The sequence below is a fragment of the Pseudophryne corroboree genome, chromosome 10 (genome assembly GCF_028390025.1).
Source record: "Pseudophryne corroboree isolate aPseCor3 chromosome 10, aPseCor3.hap2, whole genome shotgun sequence".
Classification (NCBI taxonomy): Eukaryota; Metazoa; Chordata; class Amphibia; order Anura; family Myobatrachidae; genus Pseudophryne; species Pseudophryne corroboree.
In genome coordinates this window covers 266,273,324-266,289,512 of record NC_086453.1, presented here as the reverse complement: position 1 = coordinate 266,289,512, position 16,189 = coordinate 266,273,324, and positions in this window count along the sequence as shown.

Below are 16,189 nucleotides of genomic sequence, written 5' to 3'. Positions count from 1 at the left end.
AATTTAGTATCATCACATAATCCCCAGGCTCAATGTCATGATAATTACTGTTCGGTAGGTCAGGAATCACCAGCTTTAGATTTCTTTGTTGATTTCTCAGCTGCCGGCTCATCCTAACCAAATATTTCACATTTATTTCATTATTGCATTTCAAATCATCCTGGGGGTCTATCATTACATGAGGTTGTCGACCAAAAAGAATTTCAAAGGGTGATAAGTTAGGCGGAGACCTGGGAGTGGTTCTGATGCTGTACAACACTAATGGCAAAGCTTCTGGCCACAGCAATCCAGTTTCAGCCATCACTTTTCTCAGCTTGTTCTTAATAGTGCTGTTCACTCTCTCTACCTTCGCACTCGCCTGTGGTCGGTACGGAGTATGTAGCTTGTTATTAATTCCCATCAGTTTGCACATGACCTGAAAGACTTCACCTGTAAAATGGGTACCCCTATCACTTTCAATCATTCTAGGGATACCATATCTACACACAAATTCCTGCACAATTTTCTTTGCAGTGAACGTGGCAGTATTTGTGGCAGCAGGAAACGCTTCTACCCAGTTGGAAAAAACACATCGATACATACTAACACATATTTCAAATTCCTACAGGGTGGTAACTGTATGAAGTCGATTTGTATTAACTGAAAAGGTCCGTCTGTAGGAGGGATATGGGATGGCTCTGTTGGTATTGTCTTACCAATATTCTTCCTCAAGCAAGTAAAACATGTCATTGCTCTCTTACCTGCATGAGAAGAGAATCCTGGCGCACACCAGTAGGCTCTTACCAGCTTGCACATACGCTCTTTGCCCAGATGAGTCAGACCGTGTGCCGCCTCAGCTAGACTTGGAAGATATGCTCTGGGGGCCACTGGCTTACCGTGTCCACCTGTCCAAAGTCCTGAAGACTCCTGACCATACCCCTTCGACTTCCAGACTGCTATTTCCTGTAGAGAACACAAATTTTGCATTTCAATTAGCTGTTGTGTGTTGACCGTGTTAAATGTCATCAGTGATGTGATGTTCGTCTGTATGGGGGTGCTTGCTGCTGATTTTGCAGCTTTGTCTGCCCGGCTGTTACCAGGTGAGATTGGGTCTTGGTTGTAAGTGTGTACTTTGCACTTGATAACAGCCACTCTGTCTGGTTCCTGTATTGCTGTCAGAAGCCTTTTGATGTGTGACGCATGCGCTACAGGTGTGCCAGCTGCTATCATGAAATTTCTGAGGCGCCACAGGGCCCCAAAACCATGCACCACTCCAAAGGCGTATCTAGAGTCTGTGTATATATTAGCTGACTTACCTTTGGCCAATTCACATGCTCTGGTTAGGGCGACCAGCTCAGCAACTTGTGCTGAGTGCGGTGGGCTAAGGGGTTCAGCTTCTATGATACCTTCGTCATCTACAACTGCATATCCGGTGCACAAATCTCCTGATTCCGTCTGTCTGTGGCAACTACCGTCAGTGTAGAAGGTAAAGTCTACTCCTTCCAGTGGGTTGTCACTGATGTCAGGTCTCGCAGTGAAAGTTTGGTTCAGGTATTCCATACAATCATGCGTATGAGTATCTGCACTAAATCCTCCTTCACCATCGTTCTCATCCTCCACCCTTTGTGCATGACCAGGCACACTTGGCAAGTATGTTGCAGGATTTAGTGAGCTGCATCTCTTAATGGTGATGTTTACCGGGGCCATCAGTGATAATTCCCACTTTGTAAACCGAGCAGATGAGACATGTCTGGTTTGGGCAGAGTTTAGTAAGGCTGATACTGCATGAGGTGTATGGATGGTCAGGTCGTGTCCTAACACTACGTCCTCGCTTTTACTTACCAGCAAAGCTATCGCTGCAACACTTCGCAAACAAGTGGGGAGAGACCGCGCTACAGTGTCCAACTGTGCACTGAAGTAAGCTACCGGTCTGCTGGCATCACCATGTCTCTGTGTTAAGACTCCTGCCACGCACCCAGCACTTTCAGTACCGTACAATTCGAAGGGCTTCTCATAATCTGGCATACCTAATGCAGGTGCTTGTGATAGACACTGCTTGAGTCTCTCAAACGCCAGTTCGGACTCATCTGTGTGAGAGATCCGTTCCGGTTTGTTCGAAGAGACCATTTCTTGCAAAGCCAGTATAGAGAACCCTGGAATCCAGTTTCGACAGTACCCACACATTCCAAGGAAAGTGCGTATCTGTTGCTGAGTTTGTGGCAGTCATGTCGCGAATCGCCTGTATTCTATCAGCGGTGAGGTGTCTAAGTCCTTGTGTCAAGCAGTGTCCCAAATATTTGACCCTGGTCCGGCACAACTGCAACTTATCCTTTGAAACCTTGTGTCCTGTATGGGAAAGATGAAACAGAAGCTGTTTCGTATCTTTCAAGGACGATTCGAGTGAGTCAGAACACAACAACAAGTCATTGACATACTGTATTAGCACTGATCCACTCTCAGGTTGAAAAGATTGTAAACAGTCATGCAAGGCCTGGGAGAAAATACTCAGGCTGTCAATGAAACCTTGGGGAAGACGAGTTCAGGTGTACTGTACTCCCCTGTACGTAAAGGCAAAGAGGTATTGGCTGTCAGGGTGAAGAGGGACAGAAAAGAAAGCAGAACAGAGGTCAATGACAGTGAAGAATTTTGCAGTAGAGGGAATTTGCATGAGGATGACAGCTGGATTGGGCACTACGGGGAATTGGCTCTCAACTATTTTGTTTATCCCCCTTAGATCCTGCACTAGCCTGTAACCCCTCCCCCCACTCTTTTTCACAGGAAAGATGGGACTATTGGCGGTGCTGGACGTCCTGACTAGGATGCCCTGCTGTAGCAGCTGCTCTATGACGGGGTACACTCCTAATTCTACCTCTGGCTTCAGAGGATATTGAGGGATTTTTGGAGCTATCCTGCCATCTTTTACTTGTACTGCTACTGGAGCTACATTCGCCATCAATCCAGTGTCCTGTCCATCTTTGGTCCAAAGGGAACCCGGTATTTGCAAGATCATTTCCTCTACCTTTGATGGACACGTGTCTATAACAGTAGAGTGCGACATTAGCCTTTGAGGGGTGTCTAGTATATCTTGCACTTCTTGAGCGTGGTTCTCAGGTATATCCAAGAAGACACCCTCGGGAGTACAGTATATGACACACCGCATTTTACACAATAAGTCTCTGCCGAGTAGATTAGTCGGAGCCGATGCAGCCAACAGGAAAGAATGTTTGGTTTACAAGGGCCCTATCGTAATCTCTGCAGGTCTACTCAAAGGGTATTGTTGCACTGTTCCTGTTACTCCCATTTCCGAAATCGTTTTACCCATGCTTTTTACACCTGATGTGGAATTCAACACTGATCTAGCCGCCCCTGTATCTACAAGGAAAGGTAATGGTACACCACCTACATCAACCATGATCTCAGGTTCACTACCAAGGCTAGCAATCAACTTCACTGGCTGCAGACTACAGGTGTGGCCCAACCCCTATTGTGTAGTGGGACCCTCCAGCAGCGCATTGGCAGCTACCATATGTTAAGGGGGTAGCTGTGAGTTTTCGGAGGCCTGCCAGTTTCTCCTTGGTGGGTACCTCCTTGTTTCCCCTCTATGTGGCTCATAATCTCTCCTATATGGTCCCTGATCCCAATTATGTGATTTGTAGTATGGCTCGTATTCAGGTCTAGGGGGTCTGTATACGTTATGTGTCCCTTTATTCCTACAGTCCCTTGCAAAATGTCCTTCCTTATTATAATAGAAGCATACTATTGACCGTGACTTACCATAGGGGTCCGGGGTTTTGGCTGATGTGGCTTTGCTGTAAGAGCCTGTATACTTACCGTCATCAGCTTATCTCTTTGTGACTGCCTGTGCTTACTGATGTTCCGATCATGCTCGACAGCGGACTCTCTCAACGCAGCCACCGAGATACCTCTCCAATTAGGTAGAGAGGTTTGTACCCTTGTCCTCAGTGCCTCCTTTAACCCGTCCATTAATACAGAAACAGCTGCCTCCCTGTGATGTGCATTATCCTTAATATCCTCGATCCCAGTGTATCTAGCTATTTCCTGCAGTGCTCGATGGAAATATTCAGATGCCATTTCACCTTCTTTTTGTCTTATGGAGAAGATTTTATTCCACTTAACAACAGTAGGGAAATACACTCCTAATTGCAAGTTGATTTGCCGTACATTCTCTTGATTGTATTCATCAGTGAGAGGTACTTCTGTGTCTAACTTACAATCCGTTATGAATTTCGTGATGTCAATATTTGAGGGTAGACACACTCGTAGCACTGTTCGCCAATCTTTATTTGTGGGCTCGTGGGCGTTACCTAACTCTTTAATGAACCTCTGGCATCCGACTAGATCTTTTCTGGGATCGGGGAATTCTGACATAATTGACCTTAACTCTGCCCGGGACCAGGGACAATGCATGGCAATGTTCCTGATGGGAGTCTCCCCCTGAGTGTCAGTTTTCCCGTTGGGAACTGCAATCACCCTGACAGGATTTAATTCAACTACGTCATTCTGGCTTGACTCTATAATGCGGGGAGCTATTGTCTATGCATAGTGTATGCTGCCGTACTTACCTGTGGACACAACCTCACTTATCCCTCTGCTAGGGGGCCTCGCTACTACTCTTGGTGGTTGGGCCGTGCCCACCTGGGTGTTCTGTATGGTGGCTGCTAGAGAGAGTGCCGATATCATGCTGGGCTCATCTTCCTGCTCACAATCCTGAGGAAAATTTAAGATGGGATACAACTGGCAAGGGTTAGGGTTAACACATTTATCTATCACTTTCCTATCTTTTACTGATGCACCATTGCTTGTAGCCAGCTTCTCCCCATCAATATATGGTGGTGGTGGTGGTGGTGCGCTCGCAATCACTTTCCTGCTAGATTTGGAACTTGCTGTGCAAGCCAGTTCCTTCTGCATCTCCCCCTCTTGCTGCCACAGGTTTAAACAATTTGTATGTCTGACCCTTTGTTTACTGAATTTTATCAGACATACTTTAATCCTTATGTTCTGTAACACCTCTGATTCCCATCTTTGGGAATGGGGCCCTATCTTCCGCAGTCATACGTACCCACTCATTACAAAAAGCCTCCGTGTGTGAACCATATTTTTCACACATTATAAACCTTGCTGACCCTCTCGGCTGCAATTCTGACCTTCTCGATCCCAACTCTTCAGCCTGAACCCTAGCTACCAAACGCCCACTGCTTGTGCAATTGGATCCCATCGCGGACTTTTTGCCAATAAACACAATCCCCAATGCACACCGCAAATAGACGGTGAAAGACACCTAGCTCTTTCACTCGCTCCTTCTCTGCTGACGTACCACGACTCACTCCAATAGTATCCACCGCGTACCCAGTGAGGCCCTAACTGGCTTCTATTCACTGGAAGTTTTAGGAATAACTTACCTTTTCCAGTGGATATCCACCGTTGAAGATTTTCCTGAGAGAGACCAGCAAAAACGTCCCTTTTTGACTTACACAAATCACGCTTGCTTATGCTCTACACAGCGCTAATGATACCGTGATTTTACGCAAAAGCTCGTAAAAGGGGTATCAAGTTACGCTATGTATCGCACCCACAAACATGCGGTCCAATCGCACAGCGTATAGGTACTTGTTACCTATCCGCCCTACGACCACTGGAATCGAATCACAAGCTGTGAAACCTCAGCCGGAGCGTAATACAAAACCTTTAAACTTCAATTCACAATTTTTATACTTCTGCACAATGCACAATCCTACATCACACTCCTCTACAAATCACCTCACGATTTGCGTATTACCTTTATTAACGTAAGTCAGCCGCCTCACGCCACCAAGTCTCCACTCACTTGGTGTACCCACGGGACCCGAATTTCCAGGGTTCAAATCCTCTCACTCCACTTTCACTCACTCAAATACACCTTATTTTTCTTTTCTGTACAGAAAATCTTTTACTCCCTTTAGGTCAGTAGCTTTATTCCAGAGGTGCTCACAGTTTTTAAACTAAATTTTAGAGTAACCTGCTTTTGAAATCAGATAGTTATGTGCTATTGTATTAAATGTATACTATCCCGCCTTTAATTGAAGAAATATCATGTAATTTGTACTTAGGCCCTCATTCCGAGTTGTTCGCTCGCTAGCTGCTTTTAGCAGCATTGCACACGCTAAGCCGCCGCCCTCTGGGAGTGTATCTTAGCTTAGCAGAATTGCAAACTAAAGATTAGCATATTTGCGAATAGAAAATTCTTAGCAGTTTCTGAGTAGCTCCAGACTTACTCAGCCATTGCGATCAGTTCAATCAGTTTCATTCCTGGTTTGACGTCACAAACACACCCAGCGTTCGCCCAGACACTCCCCCGCTTCTTCAGACACTCCCGCATTTTTCCCAGAAACGCCAGCGTTTTTTTGCACACGCCCAGAAAACGGCCAGTTTCCGCCCAGAAACACTTACTTCTTGTCAATCACACTCCAATCACCAGAACGATGAAAAATCCTCGTTATGCCGTGAGTAAAATACCTTACTTTTGTGTAAAATAACTAAGCGCATGCGCTCTGCGAACCTTGCGCATGCGCAGTATGCGACTAATCGCAATATAGAGAAAATCGGCAACGAGCGAACAACTCGGAATGACCACCTTAGTGTCCGTATTCCTACGCAACCTTGCGTAAACACGCGACCAGCGTGTCTTTTACGCCACGATCGCTCTCCTGTACTTTGTCCGGACCACGTGTACAAACATACGTCCGCAATAAAACAAATCACACAATCTCTATAAATGTGAGCAATACAAACTATAATCGCCCACAAACACAACCCACACTTGTTCCGTGTAAACCCTTTATAACTAGGCCAGAACTGCGTTTTGTGTTTTTATAATTACTCCCTTAAATACATTTACTTTGAATTTTCTATATAGCAAACAAATGTATCTGATTTCACACAGGTTTTGAAATGACTAATAACCTATGGCAACACTATGTGGGGGGAGTATGCAAAATATTGGTACGCTTTGTTACGCTTTTGGCGCCAAAAAAATTACACAGATTTTTTTAAATAGCTTTTTTCCTGTTTACCTACGGGTTCTATCAGCACCTCTGCAGACCAGACAGAGCAGACGCAATCTAACAGCACACAAATAGGGTTTTTAGAACATCCACCAACCAGGAAAAGGTTTAACGTAGATATCTTTCCACCCTTTGCTGATAGATGAAAGTCTGCTATGACCTGCTAGCATGTGAAAACCGGATCGAGTTCCCATTGTAAATGTTGATTTACTTACAGGACTAAAAGCAACACTTTAAAAATACATTCAATACACTTTAAAATGGAGCCGCTGCGGCCGCTGTAATCAATCCTTAGCCTACGTACTTTTTACACAGTTTGCGTACAAAGCCCCGTACCGTACAAACGCCGTGATGGTCGTACAAAGTACACACACAAAGACACGCCGTGAGCACTTTGCAGCTACACGTGTGACTAGATTACACTTATATAACACTAGCAGGGAAAGAGAGACACAACACCAATTTGTATTTCAAAGGCTATGTTGGGATCTGACCCACCAACGGTTCTTTACTAGCAGGGGGTTACAATAATAACAATACAATACAATAAGAAATTGGCTACAGTCAATGGTACATACGTTTGGTTTCGCCTGCGCTTCCCGATCCGGTCCTCAGTCATCAAGGTAGATGACCTTCAGAAATTGAGAGAGTGACCTGGCCTGCAGGTGGCTATTTACACATTTGTCCAAAACCTAACACAATGGAAACTGTAATCTCTTTGTCCATTGGACACAGGGGGGTAAATTTACTAAGGTGGGAGTTTTTTAGAACTGGTGATGTTGCCCATAGCAACCAATCAGATTCTACTTATCATTTGTCTAGCTGCTTCTAGAAGATAATAGATACAATCTGATTGGTTGCCATGGGCAACATCACCAGTTCTAAAAATCTCCCACCTTAGTAAATTTACCCCAGGGATATTCATTTACAGTACAGGAGAGGTCATAGGTCAGTTTGAATAGGTGGGCGATGTCTGGTCCAGGAGCCTTAATTGTTTTCTGTAACAGAATAGCGCTTATGGTTAATCATAGCAAGATGGTTTATGCAATGGTATTGTCATTACAGATTATTTTACTTGCAGATGTTCATGTTCCACGATCTATATGTATCATGTTTATGCGTTAATATTGAAGTATTTACACTGTATGAGCCAGTTGTTATGAACATGCAGGTGATGGAGTCTATTTTCCACACATCTATTTTTTGTTTATTGGTTTCTATGGCAGCCAGGAGTCCTGCGGGGTGAGCGTTCACAGCGTCACGTGTGAAGCAGTGACGTCATCTATCCCCGACCCGACCCTGTGGCCAGAAACGGAGTGCACTTGTTTGAGGTGAAGGTATATAAGGTATGTCTTTTGTTTTGTCTCATTTGTTCTGAAGAAAGTTAATACAACTGACACGTCAACAGCAGTTTGTCTCTGCAGTCGTTATTATATTGAAGTCCCGAGTGAGTGCCGCCCATTGTTTTTGCTACATAGACCGCACGGTCATAGGAGGGCACCCGGGCATTCCATAAGGTGGGATTGAGTGCCGAAATACTGCATTCATATATATATATATATATATATATATATATATTGCATATGGACTAATGGCTGGTAGCTGCTGCAAAGCTTCTTATGAAGCGAATACCTAGACATTGATACATATATAAAATTATACACCTAAACACATACACACCGGCATACATACATACACTCACTCACTCACTCACTCCATACACTCACTCACATATATACATATAGCCAGACACCTGTATACATACATATATATATATATATATATATATATATATATATATATATAGAGTCACACATATATACACACAGTGACACACAAGCACACATACAGATGTGTATGTGACCCGGCAAATTCCTGGGTCACATGTCTGAAAGCGGCATAACCCTCCCCACGTCCTACAAGTAATACCGCACCGAACTTCAAATTGCTGCAATACATTTATATGTGTGTATATACTGTATATACACACACATTACATAAAATACACACACACACATATATATATATATATATATATATACACACACATACATACACACACAAAATAGTATACAATTATTATTAATAGAAAATTATACTTACCTGCCATGTTTCAGACTATGATGCGCTGTTCATGGTCTTGCTTCTGTTGGTCTGCGCCTCTTCCAATGCCAGCCGCTAGCCATGGAGGGGGAGAGTAGGCATAGGCACGCATGGGGAGGTAGCAGAGAAACAGATGGGGAATGGTATGGAGGCACACGGGGGAGGGGGGGGGGGCAGAGGTTCTCAATGGATAGTGAGCAGAGGCACGGGAGGAGTATCAGAGACACAGATAGAGGGGACAGAGACATGGATAGGGAACATGTCAAATATATATAGACTGTACAGTATATAGGAAAGTGAGCAGAGGCACTGATGGGAAAGGGACTGAGGCATAGAAGGGGAGGGGCAGAGAAAGATGTTCACATGAGGTGAGGAGCAGATGCACACGAGGATATAGGGAAAGAGGCGCACACATGGGGATATAGGAAAAGAGGCAGACATGGGGATATAGGGAAAGAGGCACATATGGGGATATAGGAAAAGAGGCACACATGGGGTGGGTAGGGGCAGAGGCAGACATGGGGATATAGGGAAAGAGGCACATATGGGTACATTGGAGAAAGAGGCATACCTGGGGATACAGGGGAGAGAGGCACAGCTGGATAACTTCTGATGGCCTCTCTAGCTCAGCCTCAGTTAGAGGAAGCAGGGGAAGAACGGAGGAGCAGCAGGAGACCTGGGGGCGGGGCAACATGCAGAGAGGACAGAGGAGTGAAGAGGGGAAGCTGAGCTGCTGGGAGATTTAAGTTATTCCTCTGGCCTGTGCTGTACTTCCTGTAGTTCCCCCCCCCCCCCTTTTCTTCACTTATCCCCCTTCAGCTGTACCTGCCATCTGCCTCTTCAATGCCCAGCCCCTCTGCTGGCTGATTTAGTAATCAGCTGCTCTCCTCCTGCCCCACATAGTACTGCCGCTGTCTGTCTCTGAAGTGAGGGGAGAGAAGACCTGGTCATGGAGATCGCGCTGAAACTGCTCCGTCCTGCACTGCCTAAGTGTGCCGCTGCCTGTCAGCTGTTTCACAGGCGCAGCAAGCAGCAGAGTTCCCCACTCTGCGTTGCTGCGCTTGTCAAACAGCTGACAGGCAGCGGCACACTTAGGCAGTGCAGGACGGAGCAGTTTCAGCGTGATCTCCATGACCAGGTCTTCTCTCCCCTCACTTCAGAGACAGACAGCGGCAGTGCTATGTGGGGCTGGAGCCTCACTCATCGCGGACAGCGCTTAACGGGTAGCGCCAGCTCTGGTTAGGGAGGACTCGGCGCCCCCTCCAATCCGGCGCCCAGGTCGCCTGCCCCCCCCCCCCCCCCTAGTTGCGGCCCTGGTAAGAACTTACCGTTGATAATGGTATTTCTCCTAAGTCCACAGGTTCCACAGGATAACAATGAGATATGATGGAGCAACAGTGGATTGGCATCAAACGATCAAAAGCTTTCTGGCTTCCCAGGATGCAACTGGCCCGTCCATATATCCCGCCCACTGGCTCAGGCAAATCAGTTGTATTCCAGAGCACAAGGCAGGAGCATTATGTAGATCCCTAATCAGGCGAGAAGAACACACATACACACCCTTCCGTACAAGAATGAAGAGGTAAGTGAATAAAAGGATCCTCAAATCAGGTGCGTCAGGGTGGGATCCCTGTGGACTTAGGAGAAATTCCGTTATCAACGGTAAGTTCTTACCATAACGTATATTTCTCCGGCAGGGTCCACAGGTTATCCACAGGATAATAATGGGAATTCCCAAAGCAATTTAGTGGTGGGGACGCCCCTGATTGGACAGGAGAAACTTACGCCCGAATTCAACGTCATGAGAGGCAAAAGTATCCAAGGCATAATGTCTTATGAATGTGTTAATGGAAGACCATGTGGCTGCCTTACATATCTGTTCTGCTAAAGCACCATGTTGTGCTGCCTATGAAGGACCTACCTTACGAGTAGAGTGAGCAGAGACAATAGCCGGAAAAGGGAGATCAGCTTGAGAATATGCTTCTGAAATCGTCATTCAAAGCCATCTTGCCAGCGTCTGTTTAGTAGTAGGCCATCCTCTCTTGTGAAATCCATAGAGAATGAAGAGAGAATCTGTTTTTCTGATGGCACTGGTACGATCCACGTAGATCCTTAATGCCCGGACTACGTCCAGCGACGCATCTCCCGCAGAAAGTCCCAATACCTGAAAAGCCGGGACTTCATTAAGGTGGAATTTAGACACCACCTTCGGTAGATACCCAGACCTAGTTCTGAGAATTGCTTTATCTGGATAAAAAATCAAAAATGGGGTACGACATGACAGCGCTCCTAAATCTGATACTCTTCTAGCTGATGCCATAGTCAGTAGAAAAAGTACTTTTGCTATCAACCATTTAAGATCCACCTTGTTTAGTGGTTCAAATGGTGCAACTTGAAGGGCTTTCAGGACTAAACATAAGTCCCACGGTACTGTAGGCGGAATAAAGGGAGGTTGAATGGGCAGCATTCCCTGGAAGAAAGTACACAGTCATTGCCGATACCTGCACTCTCAAGGAAGCCACCTTCAAACCTTTATCCATTCCTGCCTGAAGGAATGCTAGGACCCCGGAAACTCTAAAAGATTTCGGGTCCATACCACCTTCACTGCACCAATAAATATAGGCCTGCCATATTCGGTGATAAATACGAGCTGAGGAGGGTTTCCTTGCTCTGAGCATTGGGGGTCATTCCGACCCGATCGCTCACTGCAGTTTATCGCAGCGCAGCGATCGGGTCAGATCTACGCATGAGCCGGCGCCACAGTGCGCCGACGCATGCTGGGCGGCCAAAGGCCGTTGTAGTGTAGCGATCGCCTCTGCCTGATTGACCGGCAGAGGCGGTCGCTGGGCGGGAGGGGGCTGGATGGTGGTGTTAAGCCGCCGTTTAGGGGGTGCGGTCCGGCCAACGCAGGCGTGGCCAGACCATTGGGGGCCGCGGCAGCTGCGTGACGTCACATTCAGCCGCTGCGATCCGGGCAGCGAGGAGGTTCTCCCGGCCAGCCGCAGGAACTGCACTGGCCGGGAGTTACTCCTGAAATGCAAAAGCATCGCCGCTGTGCAATGCTTTTGCATTTCTGCGGGGGCGGCCGGCACTGACATGCGGGGCGGACAAGCCCTGTGCTGGGCATCCCCCCGCATGTCTGAGTGCCTGATCGTAGCTCTGCTAAATTAAGCACAGCTACGATCAACTAGGAATGACCCCCATTGTTTGAATTACCTGTTTAGAGAATCCTTTTGACTTTGGGATAGAGGTTTCAAGAGTCACACCGTCAAAGACAGTCGATCCAGATGTCTGTGATAACAGGGACCCTGCATCAGTAGATCTGGACGTTGAGGGAGCAGAAGTGGAGCATCCATCGTCATTATCTGCTGATCTGTGTACCAATGCCTTCTGGGCCAAGCCGGAGCTATTAGAATCACAGCACCCTTTGCTTGCTTTATTTTTCTCACCACCCTGGGTAACAGGGTGATCAGAGGAAACAGATAAGCGAGATGAAAGTCCCATCTCGCCGACAAGGCGTCCACAAAGATCGCTCCGGGATCCTTTGTTCTTGACCCGTATGCGGGCACTTTTTTGTTCAGATGGGATGCCATGAGATCTATCTCTGGCAACCCCCATTTGTCTACTAGAGTCTGAAAGACCTCCGGGTGTAGAGCCCATTCGCTTGCTTGAATGGTGTGTCGACTGAGAAAGTCTGCTTCCCAGTTTAGGACTCCTGGAACGAATACTGCGGACAAGGCTGGAAGATGGAGTTCTGCCCACTTTAGTATGTGACATACCTCCTTCATTGCTTTTTGGCTGCAAGTTCCTCCCTGATGGTTGAGGTACGCTACTGCCGTTGCATTGTCCGAGCAGATCTGGACTGGTTTTCCTTAAAGAATGTCCTTTGCCTGACTCAGTGCCATGTATATGGCCCGAAGTTCTAACAGGTTTATTGGCAGGCAACTTTCTTCTATGGTTCATTGTCCCTGGAACCATAATTTTCCGGACACTGCTCCCCAGCCCTGAAGACTGGCATCTGTTGTCAGGACCTCCCAATCTGATATCCAAAAGGGTCTTCCCTTGTCTAGATGGGATGTCTGTAGCCACCAGGCTGATGACTTTCTTACCTTTACTGGAAGTACCATAGTCTGTTTCTTTATTGTCTGATGTACTCCATTCCATCTGGCCAGAATCAGATGCTGCAGAAGTCGTGAGTGGAATTGTGCATACTCCACCATGTCGAATGTTGACACCATCTAACCCATCACTCGCATTGCTGCGTGAATGGATACCTTTTGACTGTGTAACAAGTCCTGAATCTTTGACTGTACCTTGGATATCTTGTTTCGAGGTAAAATTACTTTCTGCAGACCTGAATCCAGTACAGCCCCCAAGTGAGTCATCCATTGTGAAGGCACCAGAGATGATTTTGACCAATTTATGAGCAACCCGTGTCTCTGCAGACATGTTATTGTCTGGTGGAGATGGCACAGGAGCAATTCCTGTGATTGTGCCAGGATTAAAAGGTCATCGAGGTATGGAAAAATTCTTATCCCCTGCTTGCAGAGATAAGCTGCCATAACCACCATAATCTTGGTAAATACTCTGGGGGCTGTGGCTAACCCAAAGGGTAGGGCCTGGAACTGAAAATGCTGCTGGAGGATGGCGAACCTGAGATAACCCTGATGGGACAGTGCTATAGGAACATGTAGGTAAGCATCCTGAATATCCAAGGATACCATATAATCCCCTGGTTCCATGGCCAAAACTATGGAGCGTAACGTCTCCATGTGGAACCTCGGTACCCAAATATTTTTGTTTAGCATTTTGAGATTGAGAATGGGCCGAAATTACCCATTTGGCTTCTGAACCAAAAACAGGTTGGAGTAAAAACCCTGTCCTCGTTGTGCAGGGGGTACTGGAATAGCTACTCCTGACTGAAGCAATTTCTGAACTGCTTCTTGCAAAGCCCTGGCCTTCATCTCTACCCGAGATGGGTTGGTGCAGAAGAACCTTCGAGGAGGATGCTTCTTGAAGGGAAAAACATAACCTAGAGATACCGCTTCTTGCACCCAGGCATCTGTTGTAGACTGTTGCCAGATCTATGCAAACTGAAGAAGTCGGCCCCATACCCTGGGGTCCCCCAGGACGAGGCCTGCACCATCAGTCTGATGCTTATCTTCTGGTTTAGAAGCTGGCCCTCTGGTAGCCCAATGCTTTTTTGACTTATCAAATTTACTGTATTGGGGCTGCTTACGATCACTTTTTCCCTTTGCTTTTCCTTGAGACCGAAAAGGGACGGAAAACTGGACCCCTAGGTTTGGGGGTTATACAGTATGTGGAAGGAAACTTGACCTTCTTGGAGTCTGATTCTGACTCCAGAATATCTGTCAATTCTTTACCAAACAGAATATTTCCAGAAAAGGGCAAAGATTTCAAAACCTTCTTGGATTCTGAATCAGCTTTCCACGTACGTAACCAAACTGCTCTGCGAGCAGCAACTGTTAAGGCTAATGCCCTAGAAGCAATAGTACCCATATCTAATGCAGCGTCTTCCAAGAATACTGCAGCCTGTTTAATATGAGCTATATAGGATTTTTGCTCTCTAGAAACTGATGAAAAATCATCTTCCAATGCATCAGGCAAGCAAGCCACTGCCTTTGCCATCCAAGCTGAAGCCATGGCTGGCCTTATGACTGCTCCAGACAGGGAAAATATGGTTTTTAGAAAACCATCCACTCTCCTTTACGTGACATCATTTAATGACGTTGACGGCAAAGGCAATATAGATTTTCGCACTAGTCGAATCACATGCGTATCTACTTTAGGAGCCACTTCCCTTTTTAAACAGTCCCCGGCTGGAAAAGGATAATTGGAATCCCATTTTTTGGGAATTCTATATTTTTTATTGGGTGTTGCCCAAGCCTCTTCCATGATTTCCGTCAGCTGGTCTGACCCTGGAAACTCAGTCTTAACTGTTTTGGGACGTTTAAACAGAGGTGCCGTGGTTTTTAACACAGGCTCTGCTGAATCTTCTAAGGATAGAATGGCCTTCATAGCTCTAATTTACTCATCTACATCCACTGAGCTGAGACCTTCTTCCACACCTCTTCGTATGTCGAAGTAGAGTAAACTGAGCTTTCATCTTCCGTTGAATCGTCATGTGTAGTATGTGAAGGTGAAGATTTACTTACCATCGGTTTATCAGCTTGTTTCATTTGAGAAGCTGCTGGGGGAAATGATATACCGTAGGTAAGGAGCTGCATGTATGGGTACCCCATTCCTGGTACCGAAGCTGTAGGAATTATCCGTTCAGCTATACTGGACAAAATCTGTGCAAACTTAGTCCAAGGTGGATCCATCTGTACCTGTCGTTGTACAGGTATCTGCCTTGTATTCTGCTGAAAAGCAATTTGCCCATAAACCATCCTGAACCAGATCCTGAGAGGATAATACAGTTTTGCAAGACAAACATGATATGAGTGTTGGTATTACTGTAAGAGTACCTACGTCACCTTTGCCACTCTTAGACATGATAAATAATCAGCACTTTCACAGTGTACTACCCAATTTGTGACTGTAATCACTTTAACCTTCTAAAGTGATAGCAATCTGACCCTACCCATGCACCAGCATTGAGGATCAGAAGAAACAACTGACAAACATATATTAAAGTCAGCAATCACACTAGCAGTCAGTCACATGTTATATATTAGTCATATGAGCACATCATTAACTACAAACACTTTTTTAAGTATGTAGGCAAACATTTACTGAATCATGTATAAACAGATCTAACGTATTCAGATGCAATGCGAAGAAAACCACAGTAAATACAACCAGACTCATATGCAGTAGGCACTTATCTTAACTATTCATACTGAAAAAGTAGATAGAAATTTAGTGCTGTATAACCCTTACTCATTAGAGTGGGATACAGGGAGACTCACCTCACTTCCAAGATCGATCAATACGTTAGCGAACGCTGAGATGATCCAGACGCTACTAGTGTACACTGCCACTCCAGGCACCTATAGTGAACACAGACGCTTAGTGAACACAGA